The sequence below is a fragment of the Equus caballus genome, chromosome 22 (assembly GCF_041296265.1).
Source record: "Equus caballus isolate H_3958 breed thoroughbred chromosome 22, TB-T2T, whole genome shotgun sequence".
Classification (NCBI taxonomy): domain Eukaryota; kingdom Metazoa; phylum Chordata; class Mammalia; order Perissodactyla; family Equidae; genus Equus; species Equus caballus.
The window spans coordinates 30,278,311-30,296,837 of NC_091705.1; the positions used below are offsets into that span (position 1 = coordinate 30,278,311).

Sequence of the window (18,527 nt, forward strand, 5' to 3'; positions counted from 1 at the left end):
TTTGTCTGTGTTCCTGGTCTCGTGTGCAGTGTGTGTGAGCGTGTATATATGAACAGCGTTCCAGCCAGGCAGCATCTGTGTTTGAACTGGGCTCTCGGATGTTCCGCTCAAGGCAGGGGAGAATGTGGAGACTACAGGGGATGGGCGAAGGGGGGCTGGTCTGTGGGGTGGGTGGTTGGCAGGGAGGGGCTCAGCCCTGCCCTGATGCCCTATTTAGTTGTGCTGGACCAACGGTGGAAGCTGTTCCAGCCAGCCTGCCAGGGACAGAGCAGGAGTTTTGGCTGAGGACAGCAGCAGGCGGGTAGTTCCGTGAGGACAGCGTGAGTCCCCCCGGGTGAGCACTGTGCTTCCTCCTTAGCGCTCCGGTCTCCTTGGCGGTGCAGAGCTGGGGCTGCTGCTGGAGGGCAGGGAGGCACATCTCCGTGTGCACAGTGCGGGGAACTCCAGGAAGCTCTCATGACGGGATTTCAGGGAGATGGCTTCATGAGGACTTTTGGGGGTCCGGGGAAGAAAATTGAGAAGGTCTCGTTCAACTGCAAAACAGAATAAGTTTTGAACTCCAGACACACTCAAGGCCTCAGGCTGGCAAAAAAGGAAACTTATGCTGTTTGCAGAGGTAATATGGTCTGTCTGAATCCTTGAACAATGAGCACAGGGATTTTGAGGAGGCTCAGGGTGAACATAAAGAGATTGGAGGAGTGGAGCGGGGGCCCTTGGTCCATGGGAAAGGACTGATGAGCACTTAATGACCAAGGAGAGCAGAAGGACCGTGTGTGCGGGGCTCGGCTGGGTTCTACAGAGCAGGAATGGGTATAGATGGAGCCCTCAGGATGGCGAGCTGGAACAGGGGAGAAGTTGGCACAGTGACAATGTTGATCAGCTCCCTCTCATGTCTTCCTTTCTCTCTCTTCCGTTGTATAGATCTTTTCCAAGGAGTTTGAAGGATCGCATCTAGGCCCCCTGGGAACCAAGGGCGCAGAGCCAGAAGAGAACGGAAGTTGTGGGTAAAGTATTTCCTTGGCAGTTCATTAAATCACCTTTCTCTTTGTCCAACTGGTTGTGGATGGCACACAGCTCACAGACCCAAGCGCCCCCACAGCCAGCTGTCCCCTTTGCTCCTTCAGGGCCGTGAGGTAGGGGGATCTGCCGTGATCCCTGCCATGTAGAGGGGTGGACAGTCCTTGACCAAAATAATTTCTTAAATTGTCCTAACCTGCTAGAGAAATGCCTCTGGTCAGGCAAAACAGTTACTGAAACACTGGCCTCCATTTCTTGTGCTTTAATGGACACCTTCTGTGAATTAATTAGCCTGTAATAGGAGCAGTAATAATAACTCCAATAATAAGAATCAGGGCCACTGGCAGCCCATATACCACCCTTGTGAGGATTAGAAAAAGGCACCATCTCAAGGCAAATAGGTGACTAACAGGTGTCCACTTTGGGTGGCCAATGAGAAAGAGGTGTTCCTCCTTCTGAGCCAATGCAGCCCCATCGAGGTGCATGGCTTGGGGATGGAACCCAGGCCTGACTCCAGCTGCACTGGACACTTTGATGGCTAGTGCCCGGGCACAGGGGTCAAACTCCACAGCCGTGTGTGACAGCCTGGGGGATGGGCAACATTTTTCAGGTGTTTACTGAGCGCCAGGGACTGTGCTAGAAGTGATGCACACATTATCTTACCCAACCTTCACTACAACTGTGTGGCCCGAGCCCCGTTAACCCCATGTTACAGAGAAGGGAACTGAGGCTTCAGGGGTTATGCGTGTTGTTGGAAACCACACGGCCTTTAAGAGGGTGGGTGGACGGTCCTTCAGGGAGGTCCAGGCTGGCAGGTGTGGAAGGATGGATGGGAGCTGAGCAGATGCTGTGGGTGCTCCACCTGTGTGTTCTCCAGATCCTGGTTCCACCCGTGGAGTCTTACTCCCTTTCTGACAGAGGCGTTCCCTCAGACAGCGTGTGGGGAGGGCCGGAAGTGCTGACGGTCAGCATCCTGGGGAGCAGCCCCTGGCCAAGGAGGATGGGAGTTGGTGGATAAATACGCTGGCTCCCCAACTCCCTTGCCCTTCCACTGGGACAATTCTGAGGCTTGTCCTACCCCATCTCCTAGAGGTTCCCAGTGGATTGAACCCATTGCCCACGGGGGTTCCTAGCTCGTGACTGGACGCTATCAACTATCTTCCCTTCCCTGTGTCACTCTCCTACACCTGGCACCTTACCTGGGACCGCCTCCCGGATAAACCACTTCTTCTCAGATGCTGGTCTCAGGGTCTGCCTCTGGAGGATCCTGACCTGAGACAGGGGTCTTACAATCATCATTCTCAAGCCCACGGCCAGCCTCACCTGTCCAGAAAGCAAGAGCTGGAGCTGCTTAAGGAGAAAGGGAGCTGTCATGGGAAAACCCTGTACCTGGAGCAGCGCGGTGGAGCTCAGAGTGGAGTTCATTCCAGGGGGGTTCCCAGGGCAGGGCCAGCACCTCGGACAGTTCCAAGGGGATCAGGGAGAGCAGCCCAGCAGGAGTGTGTGAACATGTGTGTGCATGCAGGCGCCCTGTGCACCCCCACACAGATTCTGGGCACCAAACAGGGCTCAGCCTCACCTAGTCTCCTGGCCCTGTGGGCTCTCAGTTCCCAAACACTGGGATAAGAGACCTCCCTGGGGACAAGGCTGGGAAGCAGGGAAGGAAAGTGGGTGGCAGGAGTGTCGGGGTGACCGAGGACACAGCAGCTATTGCGTGTGAAAGGCACTGCACTGGAAGCAAGCACGCTGCGTTCGAATCCCTGCTTTGTCCTTAAGTGCTGTGTGACCTTGGGGAAGTTACTGCTCCTCTCTGGGCCTCTCTGCCTCCAACACTCTGGCGCCTTTGAGTTCTGCATCTGTCCTTACACATGGCCTCCTTGCCACAAAGTTCAGAAAGTCAGCCCCTTGTTTGCAACTCTTACCAGGAATTGAGGGGATGGGTTCATTTTACTGAAGTCTTGGGGTGCTAGTGTCTTAGTCAGGGTTCTCCAGAGAAGCAGAACCAATAGGATAGATACAGATTTACAGAAAAAGATTTATTATGAGCGATTGGCTCACAGGATTATGGAGGCTGAGATGTCCCGCAATCTGCTGTCTGCAGGCTGGAGGCCCAGGAAAGCTGGTCGGGTAGCTCCAGTCCAAACCCGGAGGCCTGAGACCAAGGGTAGCTGACAGTGTAAGTCCTGGTCCGAGTCTGAAGGCCCCAGAACCAGGAGCATGATGTCCGAGAGGAGAAGATGGATGTCCCAGCACAAGCAGAGCAAATTCACGCTTCCTCCACCTTTGTGGTCTATTCAGGCCTTCAACAGATGGAATGAGGCCCACCCCCACTGGTGAGGGCCATCTTCTTTATTCAGTCTGCTGATACAAATGCTGGTCTCTTCCAGAAACCCCTTCACAGACACATCCAGAAACAGTGTTTTACCTGCTCTCTGGGCATCCCCCAGCCCAGTCAAATTGACACATTAAATTCACCATCACAGCTGGGGACGGGATCACACCCATGGTGCACAGCATTCGACTGCTCCCTCTTTCTACTTCTCTCATATCAATTCCCATAAATTCCTCTCCTTGAATAGGACGATCAGGGCAGCTTTCACAGACGCACGTAACCCATCTCCTTGTGGAACTTAGCAGGACAAAGCTGGACAAGGCTGCCTCTTGACCAGCCTCCTTAGAAACCTGCTGGGCTTGGAAACAGCACAACTGTCATCCTGTTATGTCCACATGGGACAGAGACTGTCTGTTGAGTATCATTTCACATAAGCGGAGAGTTTGGTATCTACTAAAGGTGTGAAAACTCTTGAGGAAAATAAACTCTGTGGGCACTGGCAGCTCCAAAGGGAGAGCAGCAGCTTTGCAAACGGCTCTTCAACATGAATAGCTCTGTAAAGGGCAGGCTCGTGTGGTCCCCACAAAAATCTTGCAAGGCGGGCTTGGTTATTCCGATTGTCTCATTACCAGAAATCCTCATTGAAGAACAAGAATGATGTTCCCATTTTACAGCTGAGGAAACAGAATCCCAGAGATGTTGTGTGTTTGGTCTCCTAGAGGAGTCAGAAAGCCTTTTGCTACAAACAACAAAACCTCAATTAAAATCGCCTTAAACAATGAGGACAAGCTGTTAGCTGGGATGTTGAGACGTCTGGACGTCAGGTGGCTCCGGGTTGGCCGATTCGGCAGCCCCTGAGCTGCTCACTGACTCAGGTTCCTCCTCTGCACGCCCTTCCCTCTTTGAACTGCTGCCAGTTTGCAGGTGGTTTTTAAGTTTTTGGTCCAGCTAGTGCAAGGATGGACCCCCTTGGTTCCAGCACAAGAGGGGTGAGGAGGTAGGACCAGGGCTGGGGGCGTTTCAGGGCTGACTTGCAGCGATTCTGTGAGCAAGGCCTGACTGAGAAGGACGTTGAGTGTCTTTGCCCTTCACCCCCAGTGGTGACCATTCACAAAATGTTCCAGGGGTCACCGACTGTTTCTAAGCGGCAGTCGATACGGTGTTTGGAGCAGGCAGATCTGCTCTGTTAGTTTAGGCGATGCTGGCTGCTGTAACAGGGAAACCCTGACACCCAGGGGCTCGGCATAATGAAGTTTATTTCTTCTCACATGAAGTCCACGTGGTGGCGGGGTCCGGGGAGGGCCTGCTCTGCAAAGCCATTTGGGGATCTAGGTTGATGGGACTCTGCCCCTTCAATCCAGGGTCAGCCTGGATTCCATCAGCCAGAGCCCGGAGGGCAGTGCGTGGGGGTTTGGTGTGGGCCACCCCTGGGAGCGGCACACATCCCTCCTCTCATTCCATCGGCTGGGACTCAGTCACATGCCTATGTGCAACCCTAAGGGAGACTGGGAAATGTCATCCGGCTGTGTGCCCGGGAAGAAGAGGAAATGGGTTTGGGAAGCCAGACTGGTTTGAATCTGGACCCTGCCGTACGCTATTTGTGGGCCTTTGACTCCCTGAATATGCCCGAGGCTGTTTCCTCACTGAAGGTGAGAGTGGCAGTGATTTGCTGTCAGCGCTGTGATGTGGGTGTATTGCATCCTTTCTTCCACACTGGCACGGAGACAGGGGCCACGCCTGCCGAGCTCTTGCCTCTGTTTCCAATTGCACACGTACTTGTAGACTTCCTGGGTAAGGACTCTTCCCCTGGAGTGAAAACTCTACCAGAACAGGGGCCATCTCATCTTAATCAGAGACGCAGCCGTATCCACTGGCCTGGAGCCCGGCGCTTAGTAGGCATTCAATAAATATACGTCGAGGGAATGAAAGTTCATGTGAGTTAATATGAATGCACACGTGTAAGATTTACTCCTTTAAAAATCCTTCCTCCATAAGTATTTCCACCCCTATGTTCCATCATGACGTGGTGGGGGGAGGGAGGAGGATGGGCACCTTCCTCCCAACCCCAGCGGAGCCTGAACTATAAATAGCTCCAGTTGGATTCTGACTGCAGATTCCTCCAGCAAAGTCAGCATCCCCAGGAAGTCTCATCCTAGATGGGGACCAGGAGTGCTTCCTCATTAATCACGGCTCTTTAATTAACAGCTCTGAGCCCGGAACAAAAGGTGCTTACCGGGAGAACGCCAGCGGGCCCTGAACTCTGGCCGCCTGTTTTTATTGGGAGGACGGGGCGCCTTGGGGAGCAGGCCTGGCATGGCTAGGCACTCAGCCCGGCAGGGGTTGGGGTTTGGAGGGTGAGCAGCTGGCAGGCTGGTGGCCTGTCTTTGCCTCGGCCGTCACCTCACAGAGCTGACTTGACTCTGAACAAGTTGCCGGCAGCTCTGTCTTCCCAGGGCCCTCGAAGGGGAGGTGGCGGGAGCAGGACAGTCTGGGACAGCGGTCTCAAAACTTGGCTGCATGCTGGAATCACTCGGGGAGATTTAAAAACAGTGATGCAGAGTCTCATGAAGTTCTGATGTAATTGCCCTGGGATGGGGCCGGGCAGCGGGAGTTTTCGAAGCTTTGAAGGGGATCCTAATGAGCAGCACAGTTTGGGAGCCATTGCTCAGGGATGGTGGATGCTGGACGATGCTGAGGCTTGACCAAGAGCCTGGCTGCATGACTGGGCATGCCTACGGCCCGGGTCCATCAACGGCCCTCCTGCCTCCTCTCCTCCATGTTGAGTGGACGAGGCAGGAAGGGAACCTGCAGGTTCCTTCTCATGCCCTGCTTCCTGAAGATGCTCAGGGGAGTGCAGGACCAGAGAAGCAGGAGCTCAGGGCAGAGGCTGGACAGGGGGAGGAAGCCCAGCCTGGCACAGGAGGCTGTGGCCCTCAGGCATCCAGTAGTGTAGCGATTCTCCCCAGCAGATCTCTGACCTGCTTTGCAAACTCCTGCTCCTGTACTCTGAGCACTGATGAACGGGCTCCATACAACAGACCCGGGTCATTACAGAGTCCTGTTAGCTTGGTCCTCTCTGGACATCAGTCTCCTCATCTATGACTCGAGGACCTCACACTTCACAAATTCCCAGTGTGTTTGACATGTAGTAGGTACTTAGAAAATCCTTGTCTAAACTCAAAAGTCCAAATCAGGGACAGCAGAGTATTCATCCCACATGCCTGCCCTCAACTGATTGGTGACAGCCACTTGAACAGGAATTTGAGGAATTGAGGATCAGTAAAAAGGAGGCTAGGATTGATTAGTGATGTCTGTCAGGGATGCAGGAAGGGGAAGTGATGGGGTGAATGTCATTAATTAGTCATCCTGGTCTAGATGTAAACCTTATGAAGTTAAGGACTGTGTTTTTCTTGCTCACTTTTGTGTCCTCAGCGTTTAGGAGAGAGCTGGTATAGATTAAGCACTCAAATGTCTGTGGAAGAAAGAAAGCACATCTGTTCATTTTTCCTAGCTATAATTCCCTTGACCCCATTCTTCACGGGGTCTTTTCCTCCTCTGAGGAGTTCTATTTACGGAGTTCAGATTCCTTGTCTCCTTTCCTACAGTGATGCTGTCAAGTTCTTTCAGTTCTTTTTGAGAAGGGCTGGAGTGATCAAGCGAGAGCTGGTCCTGCAGTCAGCCACCTCTGTGCTTAAGTCCTTCGGGTAGCACAGGCCCCAGCAGTGTGGTGTGGGCCATCAGTACTCCTCTCTGAGCCTCAGTTGTCTGTTACATCATATGGGAATAATACTCATTTCCTCTCATGTTGTCCTGGTAATTACATGATTACGTGAGTCTAAAATGCCCGGAAAAGTAAGAGCTCTGAGTTGGTTCACTTCTGAATTTCAAGGGCCAAAGTCGTCTGCCCTTTCTTCCTCGCCTTCGCATACAACTGCAGTGGGGTGAAAGCATGAATGGTCACCTTCTCCTCCTCTTGACCTCACTTCTTCGCTCTAAAGTCCTTGTTCTCCACCTCCCTAACCCTTCTCCACCCACCAGGAATCAGCTGTTCCAGTTTTCAAGCTTCTCCTCGGTCTAGCCACTGCGCTCTATGCATATGGTTTTATTTCCCCAAACTGAAGATTCCAGGATGATGCCTGTCCAGCTGCTCCCTCTCCCCAGGTGCTGACGTCCCCCAGACTCTCAAGTGAGGGTGAAGTGTTAGAGGTCATCCCTGGGGCTAATCTGCGTAGTTAGCAGTTTTCCCCAAACGGTGTTTTTTGCAATCCACGTCAGAGCTCATGAAGTGTGCAGATTCCGAGACCCCATCTAAGACATGTGGAGTGAGACCCTTTGGAGCGGAGACTGGGAATCCATGAGTTTCAAGCACCCGAGGGATCCTTACTCACTTTAAACTTTGACGATAACTCAGAGACTGTTCTTTAGCTCGATGCCACTCCAACAGTCCCCTGGGATGCCCTGGTCTTTCTCTTGCTGGCTTCAGCCCTTTCAACTCTTTTGGGGCTCGGGGCCTGGCATTGGTACTTCTAGAAAGTCTTCTGAGTGATTTGAATGGGCATCCAGGGCTGGAAACACCAGATCCCTGAGATTCCGACTTTAGAGGAAGAAGGGGATCCTTGGTCCTCTGCTTATTTCAAGAGTTTTCTCTGTCCTTCTCTCTTATGTCTTAGAGATTGGGGGAAGATTCTAGACACCTGAGGGCCCTTGTATGCAGTGGACAGAGTTACCGTGTATTAAAATCTCTTTTTACTCACGGACTTGGCACTCATTTCTTCCTCTTGCCTCCATGGAACTGGTGTAGAATGGTGGTAATTTTGCTCATTTTCTTCTGTCACATACAATTTAGTACTCTTATATCTCTGTTCTCCTAACCCATGCAGCTGGCAGGAGTGTGGCATGGTGCCCAGATTCAGGGTGGGCACGAGAGGGATGGGGAGACCCTCGAAGGACCAGCTGGCCCCAGCACATCACTGGTGCTGCCCTTTCTCCAGGAGACGAATCCTTGTTCTGGTATTGCAACCACCGAGGAACCCTCCAGCGTCTACAAAAGCATCTCTGAGGGAGAGCTCGCCATCTCCTTAGGCTGCTTTCTCCAGATTGGAGAAGTTTTGGAGGTCAATTCTTCCCTATCCCCTTGGTCTTAGATTACATCAGACGAACTCTTCACTCAGGTAATTCTCATCCTTCAGATCTCAGCTTCAATGCTGCATCCTCAGGAGCCTCCCTGACTCCCCCCTTTTATTTGGCACCCCCATCCCCTGCCGTTTACTGTGCCAAGTTATTAACTTTATGACACTTACACAATTGGTAACTATACTTGCTTGTTTCCCTGTTTATCACCAGTCTAGTCTTCTTTACCAATGATAAGATCCATTAAGGCGGGCACTAAGCTTGTTTTATTCCTGCCAAGAAATAGATGTCACACTTGAATCCCATAGTTTAAGATTAATAAAGGGACTATTAACAAGAGTGCAGAGGGGTCTAAAGGAGTCACTAAAGGCTGGTGCAGCACCCCAGGGCTGGTGCCACTAAGAAGCTGTCACTAGCCCAATGACTGAAGGGCAGAGGATGGAAGTGATCCTGGACCTCCGAGGGAGCAGTGAGGAGAGGGCCGCCCGACAGGAGCTGAGGCCTTGGGTTGGTCCAGCCAACCCAAAGCAACTTGGCAAATACCAAGCCCTCACTCCCCTCTTGCCTTCTGACTGCCTATTGGCTGAGCCCAACTGGAAGCCAGAGGGGAAGAGAGTCTGTTGACGCATTTCATCAAGGTCATCCTCTTGGAGTGTAGAGCAGAAGGGAGCAATTAGATCTGGAGGGGCCAACGGAAGATATCCCACATTCCCTCTTGTATGCCCAGAGCCTGGCATGGTGCGAGGCACATAGTAGGTGCTTACTAAATGTTTGTTGAACTAGTCCAGTCTGAATCCATATAGAAGAAAATGCTCATGCCGCCTGGGTCTCTGGGTTCAGCTCCCAGTTCTTTCTACTGGCCTTCACACAAAGACAGTTCTTTCTCCAAGCTTCTTGTACTTTTCTAAGCATCCTCGCCGTACTTATGTCCCTCTAAAGTGTGTGGTCTAGGTGCAGTCTGATTGGCATGGACAAGCAACACTCTCCCGTTGGAACCTCTCTTAATACAGCCCGAGATCCGGGTATACTATTTGAGGATATGTCATAATGTCTCCCTGCTGTCAAGTGAAATCCTCATATGCTCCCATGAGCCATGTAAAGTCTATTCCAGGACATGGGTCTGCTTTGGACACTGTCCTACTAATGATTGTGGGATTTGACCTAAACCTAGACCAAGAATGACAATTACCAAGCAAAGCATACTTCTATAGCAGACGTGGTCAATCATTCCTCGGAATCCTTCTCAACACAGTGCTTTAGGCGCTCACTACCAATCTGCTGGAGGTGTCATACGAAATAAAACCTATTTGACATTTTTGTTCTAGGTGTTCTTTGTGTTTGGGAAATGAAGGATGGAAGTAGACACCCAAATTTCTTAACGGGGAAGGAAGTGTTTCCATTGTGTGCTTAACCACTGGATACCTGTATGATAGGCTCTTTGGGGGCTTAAACAAAGATGCAGGTGAAGTACAGACACGCGTTGCTTGGTGATGGGGATACGTTCTGAGAAATGTGTCCTTGTGCGAACATCACAGTGCACTTACCCAAAGCTAGATGGAATAGCCTATTACACACCTGGACTGTATGGTGCTAATCTTATGGGACCACCGTCGTACATGCAGTCCATTTTGACTGAAAGGTCATTATGCAGCTCATGACTGTACAGAGCACAGGGCAGGCTCACGATAAGTCCTCAAATTGCTGTGGCTGGAAAGGGTAACTATGCATCCAACAAGCGGCACTGCTCACCTCTCTGGCAGAGAAGCTAAGCCACATCTGCAGGCACACGGTGGGTGCTGCAGAGAATGGAAGAGCTGAGGTGAGAGGGAGTCCAGCTCACAGGGCAGCCGAAGGTCAGAATGCTGGAGCCAGAAGGTAGGAGGAAACTGAGGCAGAACCCTTTGGTGGGACCTGGAGGGAAGTGTGCAGCCAGAGACCCACCATGCTGCTGCGGGCTTTACAGCTTACCCACCGAGTTGACAGTCTGCTCCACACACGCAGTGGGCTCGTGCAAGCTGGCAGGGGGGCTTCTGCCTCAGTTTCTCCACCTGGAGCCCAGCTTATTTGCTGGATCCACACTTTTGACTTTCTCTTAGTAGGGTGGATTTTATTACCAAACCTTCAGTTGCTGGTCTGCACTCCAAACCCCCTCAGTGGGCTAACCCCTGTTCATCATTTAGATGATGGTGTGCAATAGAAATACTATGCCAGCCACACATATGGGAGTCATCTATGCACTTTTTATTTTTTGAGGAAGATTAGCCCTGGGCTAACATTTGCCACTAATCCTCCTCTTTTTTTTTTTTTTTTTTTTTTTTTTTTTGCTGAGAAGGACTGGCCCTGAGCTACCATCTGTGCCCATCTTCCTCTCCTTTATATGTGGGACCCCTGCCACAACATGGCTTGCGAAATGATGCTAGGTCTGCACCGTGGATCCAAACCAGCAAACCCTGGGCCACCAAAGCAGAACGTGGGAACTTAACTGCTGCGCACCTGGGCCAGCCCCTATGCACTTTTAAATGTTCTAGTAGTCACATGAATAAAGTAAAAAGAAATAGGTGAATTACCTTTGATAATATATTTTACCTAACCCACTATATCCCAAATGTTATCATTTCAACACATAATCAGTATAAAAATTACTGATGAGCTATTTTGCATTCTTCCTCTCGTATTTTGGAGTCTTTGGAATTCAGCGTGCGTTCGCGCTGAAGCTCGTGGCAGTCGGCGGGGGGCCCCAGGCGGAGCCCTCAGGACCCACGTGAGGCTGGTGGCTGCCATGTTGGACAGCACAGGCTTCCCGTTTAGGGAAACCCCGCGTCCTCAGGGATGGCCCCCAGCCTGGACTTACTTGCTCCCACCTTGGGCTCTCCTTATGAAAGCCATTACCGCATTTGATTGTCGTTGATACTTTAAGATTGCTCTTCCCCTCTGGATACTGAGGTTCACAAGGGCAGGAACAAACATGCTAGTTTTGTGCACTTCTCTTCCCAGCGTATTGTAGGGGCTCAATAAATACACAGTGAACGAAAAAATCAACAGGGGTTCTCCAGGGACGCCCACTACCTCTGTCTTCTGTGCTTCCACCCCTGTCCCTGCCTCAGTTTCTCAGATCCCAGCATGCCTCACGGCCTCCCAGCCGCTGGGTCAGGACAGGCTTTTAGCTGGCCTCGTCCCGAGGCACCTGACAGCCGGAATTATTAGCAGGCAGCCCAGGCAGGGGCCTAATGGACTCGGGCAGGGCCCGTGGGGGAGCCGGACCACGCGGGGGCAGGCAGAGCTGCCCGGAATGAAGGATGGCCCTGCCTGCTGGCCCGGGGAGGCGCCACGCACATCCTTCCGACCGATCGGTGCCAGCAAACGTCCCAGGGACACTGCTAAATGCCTGCCGTAAATCTCGCTTAAAGGGCCATCTAGAGCAGCTTTTGGCTGCGGGCATCTTTGCCATTATTCTTTACTAGGCCCTTTTAACGTAACTGGGAACAGGGCAATATTTTGTTCATCTGTAGCTGTTGGAAGGAAGCTCACCGGAGTTCACGGCTGAGATCTGGGCAGCAGGCTTACTCTGGGAGGGATCGGGGCAGCTGCGGCTGGCTCTGGGGCCTTTTGGGGCCAGTTGAGTTCCGGGGAGGGGGGGGGGGGGGCGTGGTTCCTGTGCTGGCTCTGAGAGGCCGGGTCCTGCAGCCCGTGAGGCCGGTGGATGCCTCCTCCTCCCCAGACATGCTCCACACTCCTTGGGTGGGGTGAGGGGCTGGATACTTCCAGAGGCCCCTGCTCCTCTTGGGTCCCTGATCAACCAGGGGCCGAGAGCAGGGGGCTCACAGTAGAGGGGCTTTGGGGCCAGGCAGCCTTCTGCCCCAAGTCACATTCCTTTTAAGCTTCAGCAGAAACAGTTTCTCTTTAGTCCCCGTAGCTCCCCACAGTCCCTGATCCACTCCTTCAAGGGACCCTCCAGGGCTGGCTCCCCTCATCCTCAAACTTTGGAATGTGGAAGCCCTCATCACACTATTCCCAAAGAAGCAGTGGCTCACAGCCCCTATCGTGGGGGAGACACTCTTGTCCACCAAGTATTTGAAATAGTGAAATAGAGTCCATGTACCGACCCCCCCCCCCCCGCCCCGCCCCTTGCCAGCCAGTGAATCTTCCTCACAAATACGGGACTCTTTGGTGACCCTCAGGCAGGGCTGACACATTGTCCAACTCAAGGAGGGCACCATTCATATCACAGTATATGTGAATGGCACCTTCTGGATTTGTGCAGTGCACAGCCTGGGCAACCACATGCAGCAGCCCTGTCCTTAGCCACCAGCAGGTCTCCACTTTGGCATGATGTTGAATGGGGGTGTGGGGTCTGATTGTGTGGTTCTCAGAAGGTGCGCTGTTGGGTTAGGCCCTCTTGATAACCAGAGGCCACTGCTATCATTAATGTGGGTTTAATCCTCTCTTCTTTCCACTTCAGAATTCTAGACCAGAGGTTGGCAGACTATAGAGTTTTATTGGACTGCAGCCATGCCCATCTGTTCACATATTGTCTGTGATTGCTTTCAAATGGCAGAGTTGAGTGGAAGCCACAGAGATCATACAGCCCTCAAAGCCAAAGTGATTTACTATCTGGCCTTTTAAGAAAAAGGTTGCCACCCCCATTCTAGACTGTGGTGAAAGGAAAGGAGATGACATCTTGACATCTTTGGAGTCCCCAGGGGGTTTTATTGACTGCTTTGATCAAGCAAGCCCAGATGTATCTCTCTCTCTTTCTTGCTGTCACTGACTTAGTGGAATTAGGAGTGTCTAAATGTCTTTGTTTTGCCCTGTAGCTGGCATCTGATTCAAAAGGGAAGGAGCAGAGGAGCATGAGGCCAGAGACAGGGAGAAGACAGATTTTAGGGCTGTCTCTCCCAGAGGCCTGAAGGCAATCTCCTCCATCTTGGCACGTGTGAGCCTTGGGCATCTGGTGGTGTCCCACATTGGACAGGGTGAATATGTCCACAGATTCTAATTATCTTGTTTACTTCCTTATTATAGATTTCACTATGGGCAATTTTTCATGATAGTTCACACTATCGTGTACAAAAACTATAGAGAAAGTTGAAATAATGAACTGGTAGGGAGGACATATGAAAAATTTGTACATGGCAAAAGAACAGTATCCTTAATATATAAAAAGTTTCTGTAAATTAACAAAAGAGACAAATACTCTAACAGAAAAATAAGCAAAGGTTAGGGACAGGCAATTCACAAAATCTGAATGTCCTACAAGCATAAAAACACACCAAACTTCACAAACAACCCAAGAAATGCAAATAGAAGCAGATCATTTGTTATCTGGAAGATTGGCAATGATTACAAATTAAAAATAACTGATTTCTTCAAGGTCGTAGGGAAGTGACACTCTCATGCACCGCAGGGGTCAATGTAAATTCATATACCTTCCCTAGGGGCACGAGGTCAGAAAGTTTATCTGAATCTTAAATGTCTGCACCATTGAGGCTGGTGCTCCTACCTCTGGTCGTTTATCCTAAGGTAATAACTGGACAAATGTGCAAAGGTGTAGCTACAAGGCTATTCATCACAGCACTGTGGACAGGAAGAGAAAAGAAAGAAAATAACTTAAATGTCTATCCACATGGAACTAGCTAAATAGATCCTAATAAAATGGTTAAAAATGATGATGGAGATATATTTTCAGTGGCACAGAAAGATCTCTTCGGTAAGTGAGTAAAAAACAAGGTAGCATGGTCCATGTATGAAATAACACGCACTCCTGTGGGTGTGCGTAAATAATAAAAGGGCTGGATGTTGATGGGTGTCTCTGAGTATCGGGATGCCAAGAGATTTTTGGCTTCTTCTTCGGACTGTTCTGAAGGTGTGAATTTTTCCGGAAGCATGCATTAGGTTTGTCAATTTAAAACCAAAAAATTTTAGTGCCACTGCACTGTCTTGTCTGCTGTTGCTGGTCTGCCCGTAATGAAATCTACAATGAGGAAGAACACGAGGTAAATGGAATCTGTGGACGTGTTCACTCTGTCCAACGTGGGACACCACCAAATGCCTAAGGTTCACATGTACCAAGATGGAGGAGGAGGTCACCTTCAGACCCCTGGGTTAGTGAGTCAGCCATCCCCCTTTTTCAGATGGGAACTTTTGTTGGTCTTGAGAAGACAGTGTCTCCCTTCCTTTTCACCCTTGGCTGGCATCCTCCTCATTCCTGCCTTTGTCTCTTCAACAGGACTTTGAATACACTGAGCTCATTTGTAATGATCTATACTCACAACAGCCCACAAGGAAACCTCTCCATCATTGGGGTCTTTTGAAGGAATTGGGGTGTGGCTAGCCCGGGTGACCAGCAGAGTCAGTCTTGACTGGGAAGTTCCGTCCTTAGGTATTGTCCTGTGCTGTTATCTGGACATCAATCCTTAGAATGAGACCAAAAGGGAGGCAGAACTTCACTGTGACACAGGGAGGGGCAGGAGTGAGGGACCCCAGGACTGGAGGGCTCTGGGACATAGCCATGTGAAAGGATGCATGGGCTGGACTTGTTAACCCCTGTGATGCCTTATTTGATCTTTTCTCTACCAAAAGCAATGATATTGATTGAATGACTTTAGGTTCAGGAACTATTGGTCCCTTGTATTTCTACGATGGCCCCATTGTCAAACCTTTTATCCCGTTATCAGGCGTGTGTCTTGATTTTTGGGAAATCTGGCCCTGCACCTTTAAATGTTTAATCTCCTTCAGCCAGGGTGAGAAAAAGAGAGAGGAAAGAAGTCGGTATTTAGGTGTGAGTGCGAGTGAGTGGTTGTGTGAAGGAGTGGAAGGGCGGGGTGGATGCTGGGGGACCCCGAGATATTTTCTTTCTTGTCTGTTTTTTCCACCCTATTTCTTTTTCCTCCATGTCAACACCAAACAAGACAGGACTAAAATTAATGGGGAAAGCAGCAATTAGCAAATTAGGTTAGCGGCGTGTTGCCGAGTGGCACGGCTGCCAGGTGCGGGGTCTCTGGCAGGATATTTATTAGGGCCTGTCAGGGAAGTGACACTTTGATAAATGGAGTTGGGTAATCAGCCCGTCTACGACAGCAAGCATTGTGAGGCCTCAGCACGCGCAACGACAGACGCCAACCTTTGCTATGATTTTTAAAATTTTAACGTGCACAAAAGTAACAAAACAGCAACATCCACCACCACGGAGCAACCTGGAACCTAATCCTGATGTCCAGGGGAAATCGAGGATCTTGAGTTTTCTGTTTGGAATGGGCAACCGGAAGACATGGTTAAAAGCAACTGATGTGGGAAAGTCAATGTAAGTTTTGGAAATGCTCTAGAGTTGGGATGAAAAAATAGGAGTGGGTTTTAAAGAGCAAGCAGTGGGAAAGAACTGTTTCCCCCGGCATCTTCTGCAAGGTGACCGTTTGCCGAGGTGCTGGAGTGCTGGAGTTGGGTGAGGGGAGTGGATGCTGGGAGCCAGAGGAGGGTAGCTCTGTAGGATGGTGGGAAGGGCTGTGTCATGTATACCTCTAAGAATGGCTTTCCTAAGATGCCCGCTGCAGGCCTTCCTCCCTGTGGCCAACAGATGTGATTGGGCTTTCCTTTGCACGGCCAGCTTCCTGGAGGGAGGTTTCAATAACCAGGTGGAAGGTAGTATGTGCAGCCAGTGACAGGGTTTGGGAGGAGGACCAGGTCTCTGGCCTGAGCCGGGTCAGTGCCATTTCCGGAAGCCTTGCTGTACCTGGCAGATCCTGTCAAGGCCCTGGCTCCATGTGAACAGGGCCAGCAGGAGAGCCCCTGCCTCTACTCCCTGCCTTTAAGCCTGCTGCCCTCAATGCTGGGTGACCTAATGTCCGCCTTGTCCTAGCCTTCCTCAGCTCCCCGCTGAGCACGATCTCTGAGGCTCTGGTCATGTGGTGGGACTCACAACTCACCAATGGATGGAGCGATCAACTCTTACAGTGTCCCAGGTCCTGGAGTCTTGCAACACCTCCATTTTCTTGGCTGGGGCCCTAACTCTCTTGACACTTCTCCATATACTGGACCCTCTCGCTCTGTCCCCAGCCACTGTCTGGTGTCCTGCTCCAGGTTGGTCCCATCTGGATGTTGATCTAGGCTGAGTGGAGCTGAATTTTGCACCTTGGATACTGGACTGCTGACCTCCCCACCTGGGACCAGGGCCACAGCCTGGTGGTCACCCTCTGGCCCACCTGTCCCAGCTTCCTCTTCTTCCCCATCTGCCTCCTGCTGGGGTCAGTGAGCTGCAAGCCTGAGTCACCGCAGTTATGACTCTCATGTGAATGCCTGGATCTGGGGGTGACCTCAGGGTATGTGGGTATGTCACAAAGGCTGACTCAGGCGTCCCCTTTCCCTAACAACATGGCTGTGTGTGAAAACAGTAGCATGTGTAGTCCAAGGGAAGGAGTTTGGGTTGTGACTGGTTGTTTCAGGCATTGGCCACCAACGTCTCCTGCTTTGCCCCCATATCATATCATATGATGAACCAGGCTTCATGAGACTTCTTCATGAGACTGGAACCAGAGGTGGATAATAGAGCCAACCCCCTTCCCAGTCTGCCTGGGGGCTTGCTACAGCCCCATCTCCGCTGAGGCAAACTGAGGCATTGGTGGAGGGTGATGGATGATGGCTCTCACGTCAAGGGGAGTTAGAGAAGTCTGGTGTCCTCGTCACCACCCTCAGGAGCCCGAGCTTGGGGTGAAGGGTGGCGTAGACCATATCCACCCTCACTTGCCAGCACCTTGCTAACGTTCTGCCAAACACGTCTCGTTGCCATCAGTGTGGGCTGGGACAGGGCAGGGTGGACCCCTGAGCTGGACTTAGGGTGCCAGGTGTGCGCTGCTCTACACGGAGGACTGAAGAGGGGCCCCTTCTCCTGACCCACGTTCCTATTCCTGTCAAAACAGTCCTATATTTTACAGGAGGGTCAACTGGTCACCAAATTATTTGTCCCTGTGCTGGAGCAATGGTGATGCAATGTATGGTTTGAACCTCACTGTGTGATGTTAGCATTCTCCCTGCTGAATTTCTTCTGTTGGTTTTGTCCCAGTCTTCCAGTTGGTTAAGCTGGTTTTGATTCTGCCCATCAGTCATTTCTCAACCTTTGGGAGAAAGGGGTTCACCTTCTTAGTCTTCACCAAGTCATTTATAAAGCCTTAAGAGAATGCGGCAAGAACTGAGCGTGTGGCCCACCTCCAGAGACTTCTCCAGTTCTCCAGCACTCCCGGGGTGAGGCTTTGTCAGCAACGACCAACGTTATTATCATGCGAGTTATTTTCTAAAGGACTCTTCTGTGCATTTCTCATTGGACTGTCCCAGTTTCTCTGTGACAGATCAGTGGGTTTTATGGAGGGTCTCTCTCTAGATATAAGAATACTGAGAACCTGTGGTGTGGCCAGTGACTCTGCTGATAGGTAATAGAACTTGAACCAACCCAGTCTTTTGTTTTTTTTTTTAAATCAGTGGTATTAATTTATTGGTTTTGTCTAACCTGAAGTGCTTATGTTTCTTAGTAACTTTTTGAAGTGTAGCATAAAACAGACAGCTACACAGCTCAGACCTGTGCTACGTGATGAGTTTTCACGAGCTGAACATTCTCATGTACTCAGCACTCAGACCCAGAGCTAAGCCCCCACTGTCCTAACTGCCAACAGCAGAGACTGGTTTTACCCATTTTTTAACTTTATGTGAGTGGAATCATACAGTATAGAATCCTTGTTTCTGGCTTCTTTCCCTCCCATTCTGTTTGTGAGATTCACACATTCGATCGCATGAATGTGAAGTTGTGTATCACTCACTCTCTTTGCTGCAGAGTAACCCGTGGTGTGGGTACTCTACAATGTGCTTTCCATTCTTCTGTTGACGGGCATTTCTGGCAATTGTGAACAGTGCTGCTGTGAACGTTCTGGAACAAGCCTTTTGGCGAAACTGGTTCATTTTTCTGTTGGGTATCTACCTAGGAGTGGAATTGTTGGGTTGTAGGAGTTGTGTATTGGAGCCAGGTCTTTGATTTCAAAGGCTAGCTTTCACCTCATTCACTTATTAC

At 50.8% G+C, this 18,527-nt stretch overlaps 1 long non-coding RNA gene across 1 annotated transcript; it reads right to left on the reverse strand.

Annotated features, from left to right (window-relative positions):
- Positions 1–605: 605 nt before the first annotated feature.
- LOC111770004 (uncharacterized) lies at positions 606–16,722 on the reverse strand. The gene is made up of 3 exons (XR_002802899.2): positions 16,399–16,722; positions 2,217–2,340; positions 606–2,004 (listed from the first exon to the last, which is right to left on the reverse strand). It is a non-coding gene; the product is annotated as an uncharacterized lncRNA (long non-coding RNA).
- Positions 16,723–18,527: the final 1,805 nt, after the last annotated feature.